The 22,894-nt window shown below is 38.2% G+C and overlaps 1 protein-coding gene and 1 pseudogene across 6 annotated transcripts in view; one reads left to right on the top strand and one right to left on the bottom strand.

Moving 5' to 3' along the window:
• The window catches only part of LOC101686034 (WD repeat containing planar cell polarity effector), a 531,713-nt gene that overhangs the window by 11,914 nt on the left and 496,905 nt on the right, over positions 1-22,894 (top strand). The gene's annotated exons all lie outside the window — the stretch shown is intronic.
• LOC106004747 lies at positions 17,325-18,669 on the bottom strand (annotated as a pseudogene).

Below are 22,894 nucleotides of genomic sequence, written 5' to 3'. Positions count from 1 at the left end.
CTGATTATCAAATTGGCTGGTGTATAATTGCTCATAATATGTTCTTATAATTGTATTTCTTTGATGTTGGTTGTGATCTCTCCTCTTTCATTATTTTATTAATTTGGGTCCTTTCTCTTTTCTTTTTGATAAGTCTGGCCAAGGGGCGTTATCAATCTTATTTATTCTTTCAAAGAACCAGCTCCTAGTTTTGTTGATTTGTTCTATTCTTTTGGTTTCTATTTCATTGATTTCTGCTCTGATCTTTATTATTTCTTTTCTCCTGCTGGGTTTAGGCTTTATTTATTCTTCTTTCTCCAGGTCCTTTATGTAGGGTTAGTTTGTGTATTTGAGACCCTTCTTGTTTCTTAAGAAAGGCTTGTATTGCTATATACTTTCCTCTCAGGACTGCCTTTGCTGTGTCCCAAATATTATGTTTTCATTTTCATTTGTTTCAATGATTTTTAAAAGTTCTCCTTTAATTTCCTGGTTGACCCATTCATTCTTTCTTCTTCTTCTTCTTCTTCTTTTTTTTTTTAAGATTTTATTTATTTATTTGACAGAGATCTCAAGTAGACAGAGAGGCAAGCAAAGAGAGAGGAGGAAACTGGCTCCCCGCCTAGCAGAGAGCCTGATGTGGGGCTCGATCCCAAGACCCTGAGACCATGGACCCAAGTCGAAGGCAGAGTCTTAACCCACTGAGTCACCCAGGAGCCCCGACCCATTCATTCTTTAGTAGGATGCCCTTTAGCCTCCATGTATATGAGTTCTTTCCAGCTTTCCTCTAGTGACTAAGTTCTATTTTCACAACATTGTGGTCTGAAAATATTCAGGGAATGATCCCAATCTTTTGGTACCAGTTGAGTCCTGATGTGTGACCCAGGATGTCATCTATTCTAGAGAATGTTCCATGTGCACTAGAGAAGTAGGTGTATTCTGTTGTTTTTGGATGGAATGTTCTGCATATATCTGTGATGTCCATCTGGTCCAGTGTTTTCATTTAAAGCCTTTATTTCCTTGTTAATCTTTTGCTTAGATGATCTGTCTCTTTCAGTGAAGGGGGTGTTACAGTCCCCTACTATTATTGTATTATTGTCAATGTGTTTTTTTGATTTTGTTATTAATTGGTTTATATAGTTGGTTGCTCCATGTTAGGGGCATAGATATTTAATATTAGATCTTCTTGTTGTACAGGCCCTTTGAGTATGATATAGTGTCCTTCCTTCTCTCTTATTATAGTCTTTGGCTTAAAATCTAATTGATCTGATATAAGGATTGCCACCCCAGCTTTCTTTTGATGTCCTTTATCATGGTCAATTGTTTTCTACCCCCTCACTTTAAATCTTGAGGTGACTTTGCATCTAAAGTCAGTTTCTTGCATAAAGTATATCAGTGGGTCTTATTATTATTTTTTTTAATCCATTCTGATGCCCTTTATCTTTTGATTGGGGCATTAGCTTGTTTTTACATTCAGGGTAACTATTGAGAGATACGAATTTAGTGCCATTGTATTTCCTGTAAGGTGACTGTTACTGTATATTGTCTCTGTTCTTTTCTGGTCTGTTAGTTTTAGGGTCTCTCTTTGCTTAGAGGACTCCTTTCAATATTTCCTATAGGGCTGGTTTGGTGTTTGCAAATTCTTTTAATTTTTGTTGGTCCTGGAAGCTTTTTTTTTTTTTTTAAGACTTTATTTATTTATTTGACACAGAGAGAGAGCTCACAAGTAGGCAGTGAGGCAAGCAGAGAGCCTGATGTGGGACTCGATCCCAGGACTCTGAGATCATGACCTGAACTGAAGGCAGAGGCTTAACCCACTCAGCCACCCAGACGCCCTGTCCTGGAAGCTTTTTATCCCTCCTTCTTTTTCAGTAACAGCCTAGCTGGATATAATATGGTTGCACATTTTTCTCGTTTAGTGCTCCAAATATATCATGCCAACCCTTTCTGGCCTGCCAGCTCTCTGTGGATACATCTGCTGCCAATCTAATATTTCTACTGTTGTATGTTACAGACCTCTTGTCCCGAGCTGCTTACAGGATTTTCTCTTTGTCACTGAGACTTCTTCTTCTTCTTTTTTTTTTTTTTTAAAGATTTATTTATTTATTTATTTGACAGAGAGAGAGAGAGAGAGATCACAAGTAGGCATAGAGGCAGGCAGAGAGAGAGAGAGGAGGAAGCAGGCTCCCTGCTGAGCAGAGTGCCTGATGCGGGACTCGATCCCAGGACCCTGAGATCATGACCTGAGCGGGAGGCAGTGGCTTAACCCACTGAGCCACCCAGGTGCCTGTCACTGAGACTTCTAAGTTTTATTATTAGATGACGGGGTATGGACCTATTTTTATTAATTTTGAGGGTGTTTTTCTATGCCTCCTGGATTTTGATGCTTCTTCCCTTTTCCATATTAGGGAAATACTCGACTATAATTTGCTTCAGTATACCTTCTGCCACTTCTCTCTTTCTTTTTCTTCTGTGATCCCTGTTATTCTAATATTGTTTGTCTTATGTTATCACTTATTTCTCAAAGTCTCCCCTTGTGGTCCAGTAGTAGTTTGTCTCTCTTTCACTCAGCTTCTTTATTCTCCATCATTTGGTTTTCTATATCACTAATTTTCTCTTCTGCCACATTTATCCTAGCAGTAAGAGCCTACATTCTTTATTGCATTTCTTTAACAGGTTTTTTGATTTCAACTTAGATTGTAGTTCTTATATTTCTCCAGAAAAGGATTCTCTGATATCTTCCACACTTTTTTTTTAAATATTTTATTTATTTATTTTGACAGAAAAAGAGAGAGAGAGAGAGAGAGAGAGAGATCACAAGTAGGCAGAGAGGCAGGCAGAGAGAGAGGGGGAAGCAGGCTCCCTGCTGAGCAGAGAGCCCCATGCGGGGCTTGATCCCAGGACCCTGAGATCATGACCTGAGCCCCCAGGCGCCCCTTCCACACTTTTTTTGAGCCCAGTTAGCATCTTGATAATCATCATTCTGAACTCTAGTTCTGACGTATTACTAATATTTTAAAAAAAATATATTAGACTGGTGAATAGAACAAAGTCACCCACTTGATTTTGGGAGTATTCTGGTCTCTTAGAAGAAACTACCTTCCAAAATTTTAAAGAAGAAAAAACTTACATATACAAAAATAAGGGCAAACATGATGAAGGGATGGTATATGACTGTAAAGATGAAAATTAAAAGTGATTTTTAAAATGTTATTGATGCCTGGGTGGCTCAGTGGGTTCAGGCCTCTGCCTTCAGCTCGGGTCATGATCTGAGGGGTCCTGGGATCGAGCCCTGCATCAGGCTCTCTGCTCAGTGGGGAGCCTGCTTCCACTTCTCTCTCTCTGCCTACTTGTGATCTCTGCCTGTCAAATAAATAAATTAAAAAAATTATTGATAAATTGGTTGCGGGGGGGAAATGTGATCAGGCCAGAGACTAGAACAAAGCCATGTTCTAGATTTATGATATATTTTGATCTATTAGAAAAAGTTGTATCCCCGAACGTTAAAGAAAAAAAATCTATATGTATACAAAAAGTGAGGTTAAATACAACGAATGGATAAAATATGAGTTTAACAATGAAAACTTAAAAAGATTTTTTTCCAGTGGTATTGATAAGATAAAATAGTTAAAAAATGTTAAAAAAGGAAAGAAGAAACATTATAAAGTAGAATAAGAAAAAAATAAAATTAAAAAAATTTAATTTTGAAAGACAAAAGGATCCTGGGAAAAAGGCCATGAATTCTTTGTGTTGTTTTCCCTTAGCTCTGGAGTTCTGTAGTTCTCATTGATTAGTGAACTTGGTCTTGGCTGGATGTTCTTGCTGATCTTCTGGGTTGAGGGGCCTGTTTCAGTGATTCTCAAATGTCTTTGCCGGAGGCAATATTGCACCATCCTTGCCAGAGGCCAGGCTATGTAATCTGTTCAGGTTTGCTCTCAGTAGCTTTTGTTCCCCGAATGCTTTCTGTAGAGCCTTGGAGGACAGGAATCAGGATGGCAGCCTCCCAATCTCCAGCCAGGGGAACTGAGAGCTGGGGGCCCCATTCCTCAATTTGTCCTCAGAGAAAAGCAGCCAATCCCTCCCCTTTCCCTGGTCTATGGCTGCACTCCATGCTCACCAGGTTTGTGACAGAGCATTTCTATTTCTGGTGCATGGCCCTGTTTGGAGTCTCCAAACTGAGTAGATTCCTGTGGTGTGCTTCCATGATGCTCCTCCTGGAGGAGGAAGGTGAGTCTTCCCGGATCTGCCTCTTGAGGTGTCCGTGCTTGAAGTGCAGTGGTCCGGCTGTGCCTTGGATCATGGTTTAAGGATCATGGTTTAACCCTGAGCTGAGAATGTACTCCTGAGCTCCATCTCTGTAGCTGGCTTCCCTGTTCCTATACCTGGGAGCTCTGACACACTCAGGTACCCCTGGTCTTTCTGTGACACTGCAGGTCCTGAGACCACACTGTCCCTTCAAGGGCTCCACCCCTCCTTCTCTGGAGTGAGGTCCCTCAGTGGAGCAGACTTCTAAAAGTTCCAATTTTGTGCTCTGCGGCTCTCTTACTTGCCCGGACGTGGCCCCTCACCCTGTGGCCTATCTTCTGGTGGTTTCGGATTCACTTCTCTGCATGTCCTACCTTCTGGAAAGTGGTGGATTTTCTGTTCCTAGAATTGCTGCTCTTCTTTTTCTTCTATCTTCTGTTGAGTTTGTAGGTATTCAGAATGTTTTGATAACTATCTAGCTGAACTCCTGGGTCTCCTACTCCTCTGCCATCTTGCTTTAGGGAGTAATCTTATAAGTTTGCTTTTGGTTTAAGTATATGCATGTTTAGAAATATGTGTTTTACATGCCATCTATGTAATTAATAAAGAGTCATGGTATATAATAGTGTAATTAAAAACAGGATCTTTTATTTTTATTTTTATTTTTTTGTTTTTTAAAGATATTATTTCTTTGGGAGACAGAGCGAGAGAGCACAAGGTGGAGGGTAGTAGCAGAGGGAAAGGGAGAATTAGGCTCCCAGCTGAGCAGATCCCAGAACCCTGGGATCATGACAAAACCTAAGGCAGACACTTAACCAACTGAGCCACCCAGGCACCCCCAAAACAGGATCTTTTAAAAACCAATATTAAGACTTGTTAAATAGATCAGAGACCAAATTATTATAAAGTTTTCTTTTCTTTTCTTTCTTTCTTTCTTTTTACTATGGTAAAATACACATAAGATTTACCATCTTAGCTATTTTTAAGTATAGAATTCAGTGGTATTAAATGTCATAATTTTGGGCAGTCACCACCATCATCCATCCCCATAACCCTTTCATCTTGTAAAGTTGAAATTCTATGCCTATTAAACAATGATTCTCCACTTTCCCCTCCCTCCAGCCCATGGCGATCACTATTACAGTTTCTGTCTTTGTGATTTTGACTGTTCCACGTACCTGTATAAGGCAAATCACATAGTTTTTGACTTTTTGTTACTGGTTTATTTCACTAAGCATAATGTCCTCAAGGCTTATTCATGCTGTAGCATATTGCAGAGTTTTCTTCTTTTTAAAGGTAGGCTGATTTACCACTCACTATATGCATATGCCACATTGTGCTTATCCATTCATTTGTGGCCACTTGGGTTGCTTCTATGGTTGTGAATGGTGTTGCTATAAACATGGGTGTACAAATACCTTTTTGAGACCCTGCTTTCAATTCTTTTAGGTAAATACTTGGAAGTGGAATTGTTGGATCATATGGTAATTGTTTTTAATTTTTTAAGAAACCATCATTTTGCTTTCCGTTTTATATTCCTATCAGTATTCATGAGGGTTCTGATTTCTCCACATCATTGCCAACGTATATTTTCTGTTTTTTTTTTTTTTTGATAGTAGGCCATTCTAATGGGTATGAAATTATACTTTATTGTAGTCGTGATTTGCATTTCCCAAATGACTAGTGATTTGAGCATCTTTTCATGTGCTTATTGGCCATTCATGTATTTTCTTTGGAGAAATTTCTACTAAAGTCTTGGCCCATTTTTGAATTGGATTTTTTTTTTTTTAATCTTATTTTCTTAAGTAAGCATTATGCCCATCATGGGCCTTGAACTTATAACCCCAAGACCAAGAGTCACATGCTCTACCAGTTTAGTCAGCGAGGTGCCTCATTTGTTTTTGTTTTTGTTGAGCTTTAGAATTTATAGATTCTAGATGGTAGTGTCTTACCAGATATATGAATGGCAAATATTTTCACACATTTTGTGGGTTGTCATTTACTCTCTGGATAGTATCTTTTTTCTTATAATTTTTTTTTCTTATAACGCTTTTCAGGTATTTGTGATTATTCATCTTTAATACTAAATTAAAATTACACCAGTGGTAGTTCCTTAAAGGTTATTTGCAAAATGGAACCTGAAACCGTATCATTGAATATTTCCTATTTGATTACATAAAAAAATCTATAGACATTTCTTGCACATGAAATGGCTTTTGTATGAATGCATGGCTTTTTAGGTAATTCATTGTTTCACTAGGGATAGTGTCTTTTGGATGTGAAAGATTTTAAAATTTTCATGTTGTCCCATTTGCCTATTTTTTTCTTTTTTTACTTAGACCTGGTGTCATATCCAAGAAACCATTACCAAATCTAATGTCACTAAGCTTTTGTCCTATATATTCTTTTAAGAATTATATTGTCAGTGTTCCTGGGTCACTCGGTCAGTTAAGCGTCTGCCTTCAGTTCAGGTCATGATCCCAGGGTCCCACATCAGCCTCCCTGTTCAGTAGGGAGTCTGCTCATTCCTCTCTTTCTTTGCCCCTCCCCTGATTTATGCTCTCTCTTACTCATTCTCTCAAATAAATAAATAAAATCTTTAAAAAAAAGAATTTTATTGTTGTAGGTCTTATACTTAGATCCTTGATCTATTTTGAGTTAATTTATATGTGATGTTAGGTAAAGGTCCAGCTTCATTTTTTTGCCTGCACATATCCAGTTTCTCCAGCATCATTTGTTGCAAAGACTCCTTTACCCATTGAATGATCTTATCACTCCTGTCAAAAGTCATTTGTCAGTGTTTATTTCTGGGCTTTCTATTCTATCCATTGGTCTATATATCTGTCTTTATGCCACTACCACACTATTTTAATTACTGTAGCTTTGTCATAAGTTTTGAAATGAAAAAGTATGAGGCCTCCAGTTTTGTGTTCTCTCTCTCTCCAATTATTTTGGCTCTTTGGAGGCCCTAGATATTGCATATGAATTTTAAGGTGAGTTTTTGTTTTGGTGCAGTATGTCTTTGGGATTGCATTGAATCTGTAGATTATTTTGGGATGTATTGACATTTTAACTAAACTAAATCTTTAAGTCTGTGAACATGAGATGTGTTTCCATTTATGTATGTCATATTTAGTTTTTCTTAGTGCTGTTTTGTAGTTTTCATTGAACAAGTCTTTCACCTCCTTGTTTAAGTTAATTCCTAAGTACTTTATTGTTTTTGATGCTGTTGTAAATGGAATTGATTTTATAATTTCCTTTTCAGATTTTTCATTGTTGGTATATAGAAATGTAACTGATGTTTATTTTTTGACTTTGTATCCTGCTAATTTGTTATTAGTTGTGACAGTTGTTTTGTGGAGTCTTTAGGGTTTTCTAAATATAAAATCATTGTACTTTTTCCTTTCCCATTTGTATGCCTTCTTTTTTTCCTTTTTCTTTTTTTTTCTTTTTTTGCCGAATTGTTCTAAGTATAACTTCTTGTACTATGTCAAATAGAAATGGTGAAAAGTCGGCATGTTGCCTTGTTCCTAAACTTAGAGGGGAAGCTCTAAGATTTTCTAAGCTTCTAAGTCTTTCACCATTGAGTATGATGTTTACTATGGGTTTTTCATATATGGCTTTTATATTATGTTGAGGTAGTTTTCTTCTATTTTTAATTTGTTGAGTGTTATTATCATAAAAAGAATGTTGAATTTTATAAACTGTTTTTTTCTTCAATTGAGATGATCATGTGCTTTTTCTTTCATCTTGTTGATGTTTGTATTAAAATAATTGATTTGTTGAACCAACTTTATATTAATCCACTTGGTCATGGTGTTATCTTCTTAACATGATGCTGAATTCTGTTTCTACCATTTGTTGAGTATTTCTACATCTGTTCATAAGAGATATTGATCTGTAATTTTCTTAGAGTGTGTTTGTCTCTTTTTGGTATTAGTGTTATGCTGGTCTCTTAGAATGAGTTTGAAAGTGTTCCCTTTTCTTCAATTTTTTGGATAAGTTTGAGAGGAATTGATTAATTTTTCTTTAAATATTTGGTAGAATTCACCTGCGACAGCTGCAGGACTTCTCTTTATTGGGAGATTTTTATTACTGATTTAATCTCCTTATTAATTATAGGTCTGTTCAGATTTTCTTTGTTTTCCTGATTTAGTCTTGGTAGATTCTGTGTTTCTATGAATTTGTCCATTTCATCTATGTTGTCCAGTTCTTTGGCATATATTTGTTCATTGTAGTTTCTTATAATCCTTTAATTTCTGTAGACTTAGTAGTGATATCTTTCCTTTCTTTTCTGATTTTGATTTTGAGTAATTCGAGTCTTCTCTCTTTTTTAAGTCTGTCTTGCTTAAAAGTTTGTCAGTTTGGTTGATCTTTTCAAAGAATCGGCTTTTTGTTTCATTGATTTTCTTTGCTGCTCTTCTATTTATTCATTTATCCCCGTTTAGTCTTTATTAGTTATTCCCTTCTGCTAGTTTTGGATTTAATCGTTCTCCTTTTTCTGGTTCCTTGAGTTGTAAAGTTAGTTTGCTGATTTGATATCTTTTTTTTTTTAATGTATACATGTATAGCTATAATTTCTCCCTTAGAATTGGTTTGCTATGTTCCATAATTTTTTTATGTTGTTTTTGTTTTTGTTTCTAAGTATTTTCTAAATTCTAGTTTGATATCTTCTTTGAAATATTGTTTACAAGTACATTCTTTAATTTCCACAATTTTGATATTTGTTATTGATTTCTAACTTCATTTTGTTGTGGCCAGAGAATAGGGTTTATATGATATCTTCTTAAATATATTGAGACTTAATTTATGGTATAATATATGGTGTGTCCTGGAAAATGCCCATGTGCACGTGAGAAGAATGTGTGTGCCACTGTCTTTGGGTAGAGTGTTCTATAATGTCTTTAGGATCTAGTTTGGTTTATTGTAATAGGTGGTCTGTTTCCTTAGTTATCTTCGGCCTGGCAGTTCTGTTCATTATTCTGAACTGAATATTGAAGTCTCCAACAATATTGTAGAGCTATTTATTTCTCTTTTAAGTTCTGTCATTTTTTGGCTTCATGTGTTTTTTTTTTTAATTTTTAATTTTTTATAAACATATATTTTTATCCCCAGGGGTACAAGTCTGTGAATCACCAGGTTTACACACTTCACAGCACTCACCAAAGCACATACCCTCCCCAGTGTCCATAATCCCACCCCCTTCTCCCAACCCCCCTCCCCCCAGCAACCCTCAGTTTGTTTTGTGAGATTAAGAGTCACTTATGGTTTGTCTCCCTCCTAATCCCATCTTGTTTCATTGATTCTTCTCCTACCCACTTAAGCCCCCATGTTGCATCACCACTTCCTCATATCAGGGAGATCATATGATAGTTGTCTTTCTCCGCTTGACTTATTTCGCTAAGCATGATACGCTCTAGTTCCATCCATGTTGTCGCAAAGGGCAAGATTTCATTTCTTTTGATGGCTGCATAGTATTCCATTGTATATATATACCACATTTTCTTGATCCATTCATCTGTTGATGGACATCTAGGTTCTTTCCATAGTTTGGCTATTGTGGACATTGCTGCTATAAACATTCGGGTGCACGTGCCCCTTTGGATCACTATGTTTGTATGTTAAGGGTAAATACCCAATAGTGCAATTGCTGGGTCATAGGGCAGTTCTATTTTCAACATTTTGAGGAACCTCCATGCTGTTTTCCAGAGTGGCTGCACCAGCTTGCATTCCCACCAACAGTGTAGGAGGGTTCCCCTTTCTCCGCATCCTCGCCAGCATCTGTCATTTCCTGACTTGTTTATTTTAGCCATTCCTACTGGTGTGAGGTGATATCTCATTGTGGTTTTGATTTGTATTTCCCGGATGCTGAGTGATATGGAGCACTTTTTCATGTGTCTGTTGGCCATCTGGATGTCTTCTTTGCAGAAATGTCTGTTCATGTCCTCTGCCCATTTCGTGATTGGATTATTTGTTCTTTGGGTGTTGAGTTTGCTAAGTTCTTTATAGATTCTGGACACTAGTCCTTTATCTGATATGTCGTTTACAAATATCTTCTCCCATTCTGTCAGTTGTCTTTTGATTTTGTTAACTGTTTCCTTTGCTGTGCAAAAGCTTTTGATCTTGATGAAATCCCAATAGTTCATTTTTGCCCTTGCTTCCCTTGCCTTTTGCGTTGTTCCTAGGAAGATGTTGCTGCGGCTGAGGTCGAAGAGGTTGCTGCTTGTGTTCTCCTCAAAGATTTTGATGGATTCCTTTCGCACATTGAGGTCCTTCATCCATTTTGAGTCCATTTTTGTGTGTGGTGTAAGGAAATGGTCCAATTTCATTTTTCTGCATGTGGCTGTCCAATTTTCCCAGCACCATTTATTGAAGAGGCTGTCTTTTTTCCATTGGACATTCTTTCCTGCTTTGTCAAAGATTAGTTGACCATAGAGTTGAGGGTCTATTTCTGGGCTCTCTATCCTGTTCCATTGATCTATGTGTCTGTTTTTGTGCCAGTACCATGATGTCTTGATGATGACAGCTTTGTAATAGAGCTTGAAGTCCGGAATTGTGATGCCACCAACGTTGGCTTTCTTTTTCAATATCCCTTGGCTATACGAGGTCTTTTCTGTTTCCATATAAATTTTAGAATTATTTGTTCCATTTCTTTGAAAAAGATGGATGGTACTTTGATAGGAATTGCATTAAATGTGTAGATTGCTTTAGGTAGCATAGACATTTTCACAATATTTATTCTTCCAATCCAGGAGCATGGAATATTTTTCCAATTCTTTGTGTCTTCCTCAATTTCTTTCATGAGTACTTTATAGTTTTCTGAGTATAGATTCTGTGTCTCTTTGGTTAGGTTTATTCCTAGGTATCTTATGGTTTTGGGTGCAGTTGTAAATGGGATTGACTCCTTAATTTCTCTTTTTTCTGTCTTGCTGTTGGTGTAGAGAAATGCAACTGATTTCTGTGCATTGATTTTATATCCCGACACTTTACTGAATTCCTGTATAAGTTCTAGCAGTTTTGGAGTGGAGTCTTTTGGGTTTTCCACATATAGTATCATATCTTCTGAGAAGAGTGATAATTTGACTTCTTCTTTGCCGATTTGGATGCCTTTAATTTCCTTTTGTTGTCTGATTGCTGAGGCTAGGACCTCTAGTACTATGTTGAATAGCAGTGGTGATAATGGACATCCCTGCCGTGTTCCTGACCTTAGCGGAAAAGCTTTCAGTTTTTCTCCATTGAGTATGATATTTGCGGTGGGTTTTTCATAGATGGCTTTGATGATATGAGGTATGTGCCCTCTATCCCTACACTTTGAAGAGTTTTGATCAGGAAGGGATGCTGTACTTTGTCAAATGCTTTTTCAGCATCAATTGAGAGTATCATATGGTTCTTGTTCTTTCTTTTATTGATGTGTTGTATCACATTGACTGATTTGCGGATGTTGAACCAACCTTGCAGCCCTGGAATAAATCCACTTGGTCGTGGTGAATAATCTTTTTAATGTACTGTTGAATCCTATTAGCTAGTATTTTGTTGAGTATTTTCGCATCTGTGTTCATCAAGGATATTGGTCTATAGCTCTCTTTTTGATGGGATCCTCGTCTGGTTTTGGGATCAAAGTGATGCTGGCCTCATAAAATGAGTTTGGAAGTTTTCCTTCCATTTCTATTTTTTGGAACAGTTACAGGAGAATAGGAATTAGTTCTTCTTTAAATGTTTGTAGAATTCCCCCGGGAAGCCGTCTGACCCTGGGCTTTTGTTTGTTTGGAGATTTTTAATGACTGTTTCAATCTCCTTACTGGTTATGGGTCTGTTCAGGCTTTCTATTTCTTCCTGGTTCAGTTGGGATAGTTTATATGTTTCTAGGAATGCATCCATTTCTTCCTGATTGTCAAATTCATTGGTGTAGAGTTGCTCATAGTATGTTCTTATAATAGTTTGTATTTCTTTGGTGTTAGTTGTGATCTCTCCTCTTTCATTCATGATTTTATTTATTTGGGTCCTTTCTCTTTTCTTTTTGATAAGTCTGGCGAGGGGTTTATCAATTTTATTAATTCTTTCAAAGAACCAGCTCCTAGTTTCGTTGATTTGTTCTATTGTTTTTTTTTGTTGTTGTTGTTGTTTCTATTTCATTGATTTCTGCTCTGATCTTTATGATTTCTCTTCTCCTGCTGGGCTTAGGGTTTCTTTCTTGTTCTTTCTCCAGCTCCTTTAGGTGTAGGGTTAGGTTGTGTACCTGAGACCTTTCTTGTTTCTTGAGAAAGGCTTGTACCGCTATATATTTTCCTCTCAGGACTGCCTTTGTTGTGTCCCACAGATTTTGAACCGTTGTATTTTCATTATCATTTGTTTCCATGATTTTTTTTAATTCTTCTTTAATTTCCTGGTTGACCCATTCATTCTTTAGAAGGATGCTGTTTAGTCTCCATGTATTTGGGTTCTTTTCAAACTTCCTTTTGTGGTTGAGTTCTAGCTTTAGAGCATTGTGGTCTGAAAATATGCAGGGAATGATCCCAATCTTTTGATACCGGTTGAGTCCTGATTTAGGACCGAGGATGTGATCTATTCTGGAGAATGTTCCATGTGCACTAGAGAAGAATGTGTATTCTGTTGCTTTGGGATGAAATGTTCTGAATATATCTGTGGTGTCCATCTGGTCCAGTGTGTCGTTTAAGGCCTTTATTTCCTTGCTGATATTTTGCTTGGATGATCTGTCCATTTCAGTGAGGGGAGTGTTAAAGTCCCCTACTATTATTGTATTATTGTTGATGTGTTTCTTTGATTTTGTTATTAATTGCTTTATATAGTTGGCTGCTCCCACGTTGGGAGCATAGATATTTAAAATTGTTAAATCTTCTTGTTGGACAGACCCTTTGTGTATGATATAGTGTCCTTCCTCATCTCTTATTATAGTCTTTAGCTTAAAATCTAATTGATCTGATATAAGGATTGCCACTCCTGCTTTCTTCTGATGTCCATTAGCATTCTAAATTCTTTTCCACCCCCTCACTTTAAATCTGGAGGTGTCTTCAGGTTTAAAATGAGTTTCTTGGAGGCAACATATAGATGGGTTTTGTTTTTTTGTCCATTCTGATACCCTGTGTCTTTTGACAAGGGCATTTAGCCCATTAACATTCAGGGTAACTATTGAGAGATATGAATTTAGTGCCACTGTATTGCCTGTAAGGTGACTGTTACTGTATATGGTCTCTGTTCCTTTCTGATCTACCACTTGTAGGCTCTCTCTTTGCTTAGAGGACCCCTTTCAATATTTCCTGTAGAGCTGGTTTGGTGTATGCAAATTCTTTCAGTTTTTGTTTGTCCTGGAACCTTTTAATCTCTCCTTCTATTTTCAATGATAGCCTAGCTGGATATAGTATTCTTGGCTGCATGTTTTTCTCGTTTAGTGCTCTGAAAATATCATGCCAGCTCTTTCTGGCCTGCCAGGTCTCTGTGGATAAGTCAGCTGCCAATCTAATATTTTTACCGTTGTATGTTACAGACTTCTTTTCCCGGGCTGCTTTCAGGATTTTCTCTTTGTCACTAAGACTTGTAAATTTTACTATTAGGTGACGGGGTGTAGGCCTATTCTTATTGATTTTGAGGGGCGTTCTCTGAACCTCCTGAATTTTGATGCTCGTTCCCTTTGCCATATTGGGGAAATTCTCCCCAATTATTATCTCCAGTATACCTTCTGCTCCCCTCTCTCTTTCTTCTTCTTCTGGAGTCCCAATTATTCTAATGTTGTTTCGTCTTATGGTGTCACTTATCTCTCGAATTCTCCCCTCGTGGTCCAGTATCTGTTTGTCCCTCTTTTGCTCAGCTTCTTTATTCTCTGTCATTTGGTCTTCTATATCACTAATTCTTTCTTCTGCCTCATTTATCCTAGCAGTGAGAGCCTCCATTTTTGATTGCACCTCATTAATAGCTTTTTTGATTTCAACTTGGTTAGATTTTAGTTCTTTTATTTCTCCAGAAAGGGCTTTTATATCTCTCGAGAGGGTTTCTCTAATATCTTCCATGCCTTTTCGAGCCTGGCTAGAACCTTGAGAATTGTCATTCTGAACTCTAGATCTGACATATTACCAATGTCTGTATTGATTAGGTCCCTAGCCTTCGGTAGTGCCTCTTGTTCTTTTTTTTGTGTTGAATTTTTCCGTCTTGTCATTTTGTCCAGATAAGAGTATATGAAGGAGCAAGTAAAATACTAAAAGGGTGGCAACAACTCCAGGAAAATATGCTTTAACCAAATTAGAAGAGATCCCAAATAGTGAGCGGGGAGAAAGGGGATAAAAAGAGGTTCAAAAAGGAAGAAAGAAAAAAAAAGAAAAAAGAAAAAAATAGAAAAGAATTAATAAAAAAGAAAACACATTAGAAAAATATAAAAAAGAAAAAATATATATATTAGATAAACTAGTTAAAAGACGTTAAAAAAGAAAAAGGTAAAAGTTAAAAAAAAATTTTTACCCGAAGGTGAGCAAAAAACAAAAAATGAAAAAGAAAAAAATTAAATTAACTGCAAGACTAAAAAAAATCACAGGGAAAAATCCATGAGTTCCGTGCTTGGCTTTCTCCTCCTCTGGAATTCTGCTGCTCTCCTTGGTCTTGAGACCGCACTCCTTGGTATGTGAACTTGGCCTTGGCTGGATTTCTTGTTGATCTTCTGGGGGAGGGTCCTGTTGTAGTGATTCTCAAGTGTCTTTGCCCCAGGCGGAATTGCACCGCCCTTCCCCAGGGCCGGGGTGAGTACTCCGCTCGGGTTTGCTTTCAGGAGCTTTTGTTCCCTGAGCGCTTTCCGTAGAGTTCTGCAGGACGGGAACGAAATGGCGGCCTCCTGGTCTCCGGCCCGGAGGAGCCCAGAGCCCAGGGCCCCACTCCTCAGTGTGCCCTCAGAGAACAGTGCCCAGTCACTCCTGTCTGCCTGACCTCCGGCCGCGCTCCGAGCTCACCGAGCCTGCGGCCGGTTCAAGGTAACACCGAGCTGTGAGCTTACTGTCGGCTCTGTCCCTGTAGCCGGCTGTCCCGTTCCAGTACCCGCAAGCTCTGCGACACTCAGACACCCCCGATCCTTCTGTGACTCTGCGGGACCTGAGGCCACGCTGACCCCGCGTGGGCTCCGCCCCGGGTAGCCTCTGGAGCGATGTCCCTCGGCGGAACAGACTTTTAAAAGTCCTGATTTTGTGCGCGGTTGCTCCGCCGCTTGCCGGGAGCCGGCCCCTCCCCCCGGGGTCTATCTTCCCGTCGCTTTGGATTTACTTCTCCGCCGGTCCTACCTTTCAGAAAGTGGTTGTTTTTCTGTTTCCAGAATTGCTGTTCTTCTTCTCTTCGATCTGCCGATGGATTTTCAGGTGTTTGCAATCTTTAGATAAGCTATCTAGCTGATCTCCGGCCAGCTGAAGTAGTCTCAGCCTGCTACTTCTCCGCCATCTTGACTCTCCCTGGCTTCATGTGTTTTGAACATTTTGTGTCTTTGTGTCTTAAGTGGGTCTCCTGAAGACAGCATATAGTTGGGGCATATTTTTTTTTCTTCTTAAAGATTTATTTATTTGACAGAGAGAGAGATCACAAGTAGGCAGAGAAGCAGGCACAGAGAGAGAGGGAGAAGCAGGTTCCCTGCCGAGCAGAGAGCCTGACATGGGGCTCGATCCCAGGACCCTGAGATCATGACCTGAGCCGAAGGCAGAGGCTTAACCCACTGAGTCACTCAGGCGTGGGGCATATATTTTTTATCCATTCTTTTAATCTCTGTCTTTGGAGAGTTTGATACATTTACATATGAAATAGTGATAAGGAGAGATTTTTATCATTGTGCTATTTCTTTTCTGTATGTCCTATAGACTTTTGGTTCCTCATTTCCTTCATTGCTGTATCTTTTATGTTTAGTTGATTTTTTTGGTGTGGTAAAATTTAAATTCCTTTCTCATTTTCTTTTGTGTATATTCTATAGTTAATTTCTTTGGGGTTACCATGAGGAATACATTTCACATCCTAAAGTCATAATACTCTAATCTAAATTTACATCGGTTTTAGTAACATACAGAAGCTCTATTTCTTTATAGCTGTAGCCCTACCCTTTTGGTTGTTGATACCACATTTTGTTCCCCCAAACATAATTCTTCTAAATGCATTAGCCCTGTGGCACCTGAGTGGCTCAGTCTTTAAGCATCTGCCTTTGGCTCAGGTCCTGATCCCAGGGTCCTAGGATTGAGCCCCGCATTGGGCTCCCTGCTTGGTGGGATGCCTGCTTCTCCCTCTCCTACTCCCCAAGCTTGTGTTCCCTCTCTTGCTGTGTCTCTCTCTGTCAAATAAATGAGTAAATAAATAAAATCTTTAAATGCATTAGTCTCTTAAGTTATGTAAAAAACGATATTTGGAGTTACAAACCTGTTACAATAATACTGATTTTTATACTAATAATAGCTTTTTTTCGTTCAAATGAATTAGTCTCTTAAATCAAGTAGAAAACAAAAAGTGCAGTTACAGAACATTGTTATGTAATATCGGCTTTTATAATTGCTCATGTATTGACCTTTATTGACATCTTTATTTCTCCATATGTCTTTAAATTGCTGTCTAGTCTCTTTTTATTTCACTTTGCAGGACTCTCTTAAACTTTTCTTGCAAGGCAAGTCTAGGAATCATGAATACCCTCAACTCTTGTTTGTCTGGGAATATCTTAATTTCTCTTCCACCTTTGAAAGACAGTTTTGCCAGATACAGGATTCTTGCTTGTCAGTTTTTCTAATTAGCACTTTGAATACATTGAAGACAATACATTGTCTTCTAGCCTCCAAAGTTTGTTTGATTTTTGCTTTCTCTCATGTAATTTACTTTCTAGTTGTGAGATTTAAACAGTATCAAATATATAGCACATAGTACAATAGAATAATAAATTAGGAAGTGGAGTGGGAAATTTCTGTGCAATTTTAGGTAGAGTTGCCGGGGAAAGTCTCCCCAAGTAGGTGATATTTGAGGCTAGACAGAAAGGACAGAGAAACTAAGGAATGAGTATTTGGCAAGAGTCCATCTAGGGCCTTCCAAAAGCTTTTGACCTGCTCAGGACTTTCATAAATGCCTCCTTTACTTCCTTATTCCTTAGGCTATTAGATGAAGGGGTTAAGCATGGGGGTCACCACTGTGTAGAGCACTGATGCGACTTTGTCTTTCTCTGGGGACTGGCTCGATTTACTTCAAAGGTACATGAAGATGAAGGTGTTGAAGCCGTAAGGTGGGAGACACAGGTAGAGAAGGTCTTGGCCTGGCCTCCTGCAGAGGAGATCTGCATGATGGTCCTTATAATAAACAGGTAGGACACCAAGATCACCATTACACAAACAGGCATGACGAAGAGGGCCAACACAATAATGACCGCCTCCTGGGTTTAGCTCTCCCCATAAGTCAGCTTTAACAAAGGGGGGGAAGGTCACAGAAAACAAAGTTGATCTCATTGTTCCCACAGAAGGAGAGGGTGAAAGCTGTGACCCTTTGAACAATGATATTGGAGAGGGGCACATGGGTGGCTCCGTGCGTTAAGCCTCTCCCTTTAGGTCAGGTCGTGATCTCAGGGTCCTGAGATTGAGCCTGCGTCAGGCTCCCGCCTGTTTCTCCTCTCTCTGCCTGCCTCACTGCCTGCCTCTCTGCCTACTTATGATCTCTCTCTGTCAAATAAATAAATAAAATCTTAAAAAAAAAAAAAAGATATTGGAGGGAGAAACCAGCGCTGTAAGCCCCAGCCACTAATTCCTGGTGGGACTTCTCAGTCACGGTGGTAACATAAGGCAGGGATCAGCACATGGCTACAGAGTAGTCATAGGCCATGATGGCCAGGAGGTAGCAGTTAATAGAAGCGAAGAAGTTGAAGAGGAAGAACTGAGCAGTGCAGTTGGTGTAGGACAGCACTGCCCTGTGCTCTAGCAGCATGGCCAATATCTGGGACATGATGGCGGAGGAGTAGCAGACGTCCATGAAGGAGAGGGTGCCAGGGAAGAAGTATATCGAGGTGTATAGCTGGCCATCCACGTGGATCAGGAGGACAATTCTTGTGATCCCCAGTAGAGTGAGTAGATAGAAGCTCAAAAATGCCAGGAAGAGAAAGCCGCACTCAGAATGCTCACTAAGAACTCTGTCACTGTGCTGCCTTTCTTCCCAGCCAAGTATCTGGCAGTTCACCTGGGAGGACTGGGTGGTTCAGTCAGTTAAGCGTCAAGTCTTGATTTTGGTTCAGGTCATGATCTCAGCTGTGGGAGATTGAGCCCTACATCCACTCTGCACTGGGATGGAGTCTGCCCAGTGTTCTTTTTCTTCCTCTGCCCCTCCCCCACCTCTCTCCCTCTCGTCATTGTGGGCTTCTTGATGAGGTCTTCCTTCTTAGTTGCATCCAGCAAAATGTTGCAGGATTTATTTTCCTTTGGTGCCTGTGGTTCTTGGTCATACCACTCCAGAGTCCATTGTGCTAATCATTACACCATGGAATCCCTCCTGGTCATACCACTCCAAAGAATAAAGAGGTAGACCAGACAAAGAGGGGTGGGCAGCAAAGCGAAATTTATTGAGTGATAATACAAAATTCTCAAAGAGGTGGAGGGACCTGAAAGGGTTACCCTGGCCTCCAAAGTTTCTGATGAGAAATATATATATGTAATCTTATGGAGGATTCCTCATATGTGATGACTCACTCTCTTGCTGCTTTCAAGATTTTCTGTATTTTCAAAGTTTGATCATAATGTGTGTCTGTTTGATCTCTTTGAATTCATCTTGGAGTTTGTTGAACTTCTTGGAAGTTTATTTCATGTCTTTTTTTTTTTTTTCCCTTCCCTAATTTGGGAAGTTCTTGGCCATTATTTCTTCAAATGTTTTCTTTTATTTTCTGCTTCTGGAACTCCTGTGATGTACATGTTGGTTTGATTGATGGTATCCACTGGTCCCTTAAGTTCTTTTCACTTCAGGTTTGTTTTTTCTTCCTGAGCCTCAGTAATTTCCATTGTTCTGTTTTCAAGGTCACTGATTTCTTTATTCTCCATCCTCAGGTTGGCCTTTGAATCCATCTAGTGAGTTTTTATTACAGTTACTGTCCTTCACCTCTTTAATTTATTTTTAGTTTATTTTAGGTTTTCTGTTTCTTTATTGATATTTCCATTTTTTTCATACATCATTTTCACTTTGGCTACATCTTTGATTCTTTAAGACAGTTGTTTTAAAGCCTTTTGTCTAGTATATCTGCCATTAGGTTTTTCAGGAACAGTTTCTCAGTTTCTTTCCATTGAGTGGGCTATACTCTGCTGTTTCTTTGTAAGCCTTTTAATTTTGTTGTTTTTGAACACCAGACATTTAAATCTAATACTATGGTAACTCTGGAAACTGAATTCTCTGCTTTCCCCAGGGTTTGCTGTACTGAGGATAAGACTAAAGTATAATGTCTGCTCAGGTCTTTTGTGAACTTTTCTCTGGGCATGCTTTTTCTCTGGGCATCACTTTCTAGTTTTCCTTGTATATGTAGTAATTTTTATGTCTTACTCTTTAATGCATGACTTCTCAAAGAGGAAAAAGGCAAAAAATGAAGAGGGAAAAACTGGACACTGGCCCTTTACATCCTTGAGAATTCAGTTCAGCAGAGAGGATGGGGCTTGCAACAATGAAGGGGGGGTACAACAAGAATGGCTGTCTACTTTTTTGCACTTTGTGAGCAGAAGCAGTAACCAGTTATCAATATTTGAAGGATAGAGTTCTTTTAATTCCGTCTATGTCCAGGAGGTGATGATCATGCTGCTCTAGGAACACATGCACAGCTATCCACTGGCTGCTACTGTGCTGAAAGTTGAAATTGACTGAAGCTAACATATTTGCCCATTCAGGTCTTCTGGAAGTTGCAAGTTTTCATCTGACTCCAGACATCCAAAATAGTTACACAGGACATATTTTGCCAGTGTAATTGTTGCCTAGGTAGAGACTAGGTAGAGAGAGACGTTCCTGGTGTTTCTCCTAGTCTACCATCTTCCCATCTCCACATAAATATTTTTTTCTAATGGAAGGATTATACAGATCTAAATAGTTACTAGTAGCTACTAAAAAAGTTTGGGGTGTATTCTTTTTTAAATGCAAGAATAGTATTAGGTATCTGGAAATTACTTGGTTTAGGTGACATGCAAAATGGTTTCTGCAAATATTCTCAATGGCTTCTAAGGTGAATATGGAGTATTTTTAAAAATTTGTTTTAAAATATTTGAGAGGAAGAGAGAAAGCACATGCGGGTGCGCAAGAGCAGGGTAGGAGCAGAGGGAGAGAGACAAGCAGACTCCCCACTGAGTACAGAGCCAACTTGGTGCTCAATCCCAGGATCCTGAGATCATGACCTGAGCCATAGTCAAATATTTAGCTACCAAGACACCCCCAGAGTATTTTTAAAAATGATTATTATATTCACTTTGGCAGGTCTTAAACATAGCAATTCCAAAATCAACTTTAGTTGTAGAAGAAATAAAAGTGCTTGTAATTTAAGTTAAAATTGTAGTTACAATGGTAGCTTCTTTATTACTATTTATTTATATTTTACACATACAAAATTTATACACATCCCAGCATATTTAACTATAAAAAAATATATATATATCTTTAAATATATTTTTTAAAGATTTTACTATTTGTTAGAGAGAGAGAGAGAGAGTGTGTGCACACCCAAATGGTGGATTGGCAGGTAGAGGGAGAAGCTGGCTTCCTGCTGAGCAGGAATCATGACCTGGGATCATGACCTGAGCCTAAAGCCAGATGAGCCATCCAGGTGTCCCTAACTATAAAATATTTGACTAGATTTTCAGGAATGGTGAAGTACAGGATTTTTTAACAGGGTGAAACTTACGGTCTTATGATTATCATATAATCAAGTTGTTGTGAGTGGTCAAGAGATAGAATTGACTGAACTATGTTGCTAGGACCTCTTCTTAACTTCATGTAAAACAAGATAAACTATATCAGGATTCTTTTTGATAAGTACTTGTTTCCAGGACTATGAGCTATCTAATCTTGAGATTTTTTTTTTCTTTTAAGTAGATATAATAGAATTTGTTTTTTAACTTTACTGCCTAGCTGTGTGATCTTGAACAAGTTTTTTTTGTCTCTATAAGCCTCAGTTTATTAATAAAAGAGGGATAATAATGCAAAAATGATCATAAAGCCTGGAAATACAATGTAAAAGTTCCACTTCTCTAGAGAGCCATTTCACTCAGGAGATGTACAGAAATGTTCATTAAGCAGTTTCTAAGAGCAAAACTCTACCCATTTGTCCATCAATAGGAGAATGAATGAATATATTGAAAATGAATGGACCATAACTACATACACTATCATGGATAGATACCAAAAATACAATGTTGAGTGTAAACAAACTATATAATATTTACCGTCAGACCCTATTTTTATAAAAATTTTAAATGTGTAAAAATACTATTTAAGGTTTCATACACATCTGGTAAAACCATATAGAACAGCAGAGGAATAATTAATTCAGAAGTCATGATAGTGGATAGTGGCTTCTTTGATGGAGAGTAGGAGAGGGTGTACTATGGCAAAGTATTGGTAATCTGCTTCTTAAGATGTATGGGTACATAGGTATTTGTTTATTCTTTTGTATATTTTTAATATTTATTACATATTTAAAATACTCATATACATGTGATCACACTTACTTTTATAATATTTTTGAAAAATACATAATGCTTAGAGCTTTTTCTTTTATTATAAAATAACATCTTTCAAAAAGATTTGTCTGTCATAAATCTTCTACCCTAATAGACAAATTTATATTTCTGTAAATTCTGTTCAGATTTTCTTTTCTTTTTTTTTTTTTTAAGGTTTTTAAAATTATTTATTTGACAGATCACAAGTAGGCAGAGAGGCAGGCAGAGAGTGAGAGAGAAGGATGCAGGCTCCCCGCCGAGCAGAGAGCCCGATGCTGGGCTCGATCCCAGAACCCTGGGACCATGACCTGAGCTGAAGGCAGAGGTTTTTACCCACTGAGCCACCCAGGCGCCCTTCTTTTTTTTTTTTTTTTTTTTTAAGATTTTATTTATTTATTTGACAAGGACTGAGATCACAAGTAGAGAGGCAGGCAGAGAGAGAGGGGGAAGCAGGCTCCCTGCTGAGCAGAGAGCCCAATGCGGGACTTGACCCCAGGACCCTGAGATCATGACCTGAGCCAAAGGCAGAGGCTTTAACCCACTGAGCCACCCAGGCGCCCCCCTATTCAGATATTCAGGGTTAGATTTAAATTTGTCATCTTGCCATTTGATTTCTGTTTGTCCCATTTATTCTTTGTTCTCTCTTCCCTCCTTTTCTTCCTTCTTTTTGATTAATTCAAATTTTTTATGATTCTATTTTATCTCTTTTGACTTATCACTAATAAGTTTTATTATTTACATGACTGTTTTGAGGCTAATAGCATACCTCTTTTTCTCATATCTACCTTAAAGTGGTGTTATACCACTTCACTTAGAGTATAAGAATATTCAGTAAGTTACTTGGATTTTTCCTTTCCTGACCATTGTGCTTTAATTGTTATGCACAAGTTTGAGCCACATTTTACATTGTTATTTTTGTTTAAACAGTCACCTTTAAGGAGATTTTAATAATAGGGTAAAGTAATATTTATTCATGTAGTTACCATTTTTATTTTTATTTTTTT

This window comes from Mustela putorius, unplaced genomic scaffold (genome assembly GCF_011764305.1).
Source record: "Mustela putorius furo isolate JIRA1106 unplaced genomic scaffold, ASM1176430v1.1 tig00000224_pilon_pilon_pilon, whole genome shotgun sequence".
Taxonomy (NCBI): Eukaryota; Metazoa; Chordata; class Mammalia; order Carnivora; family Mustelidae; genus Mustela; species Mustela putorius.
This window is presented reverse-complemented; position numbering and strand designations above follow the sequence as displayed.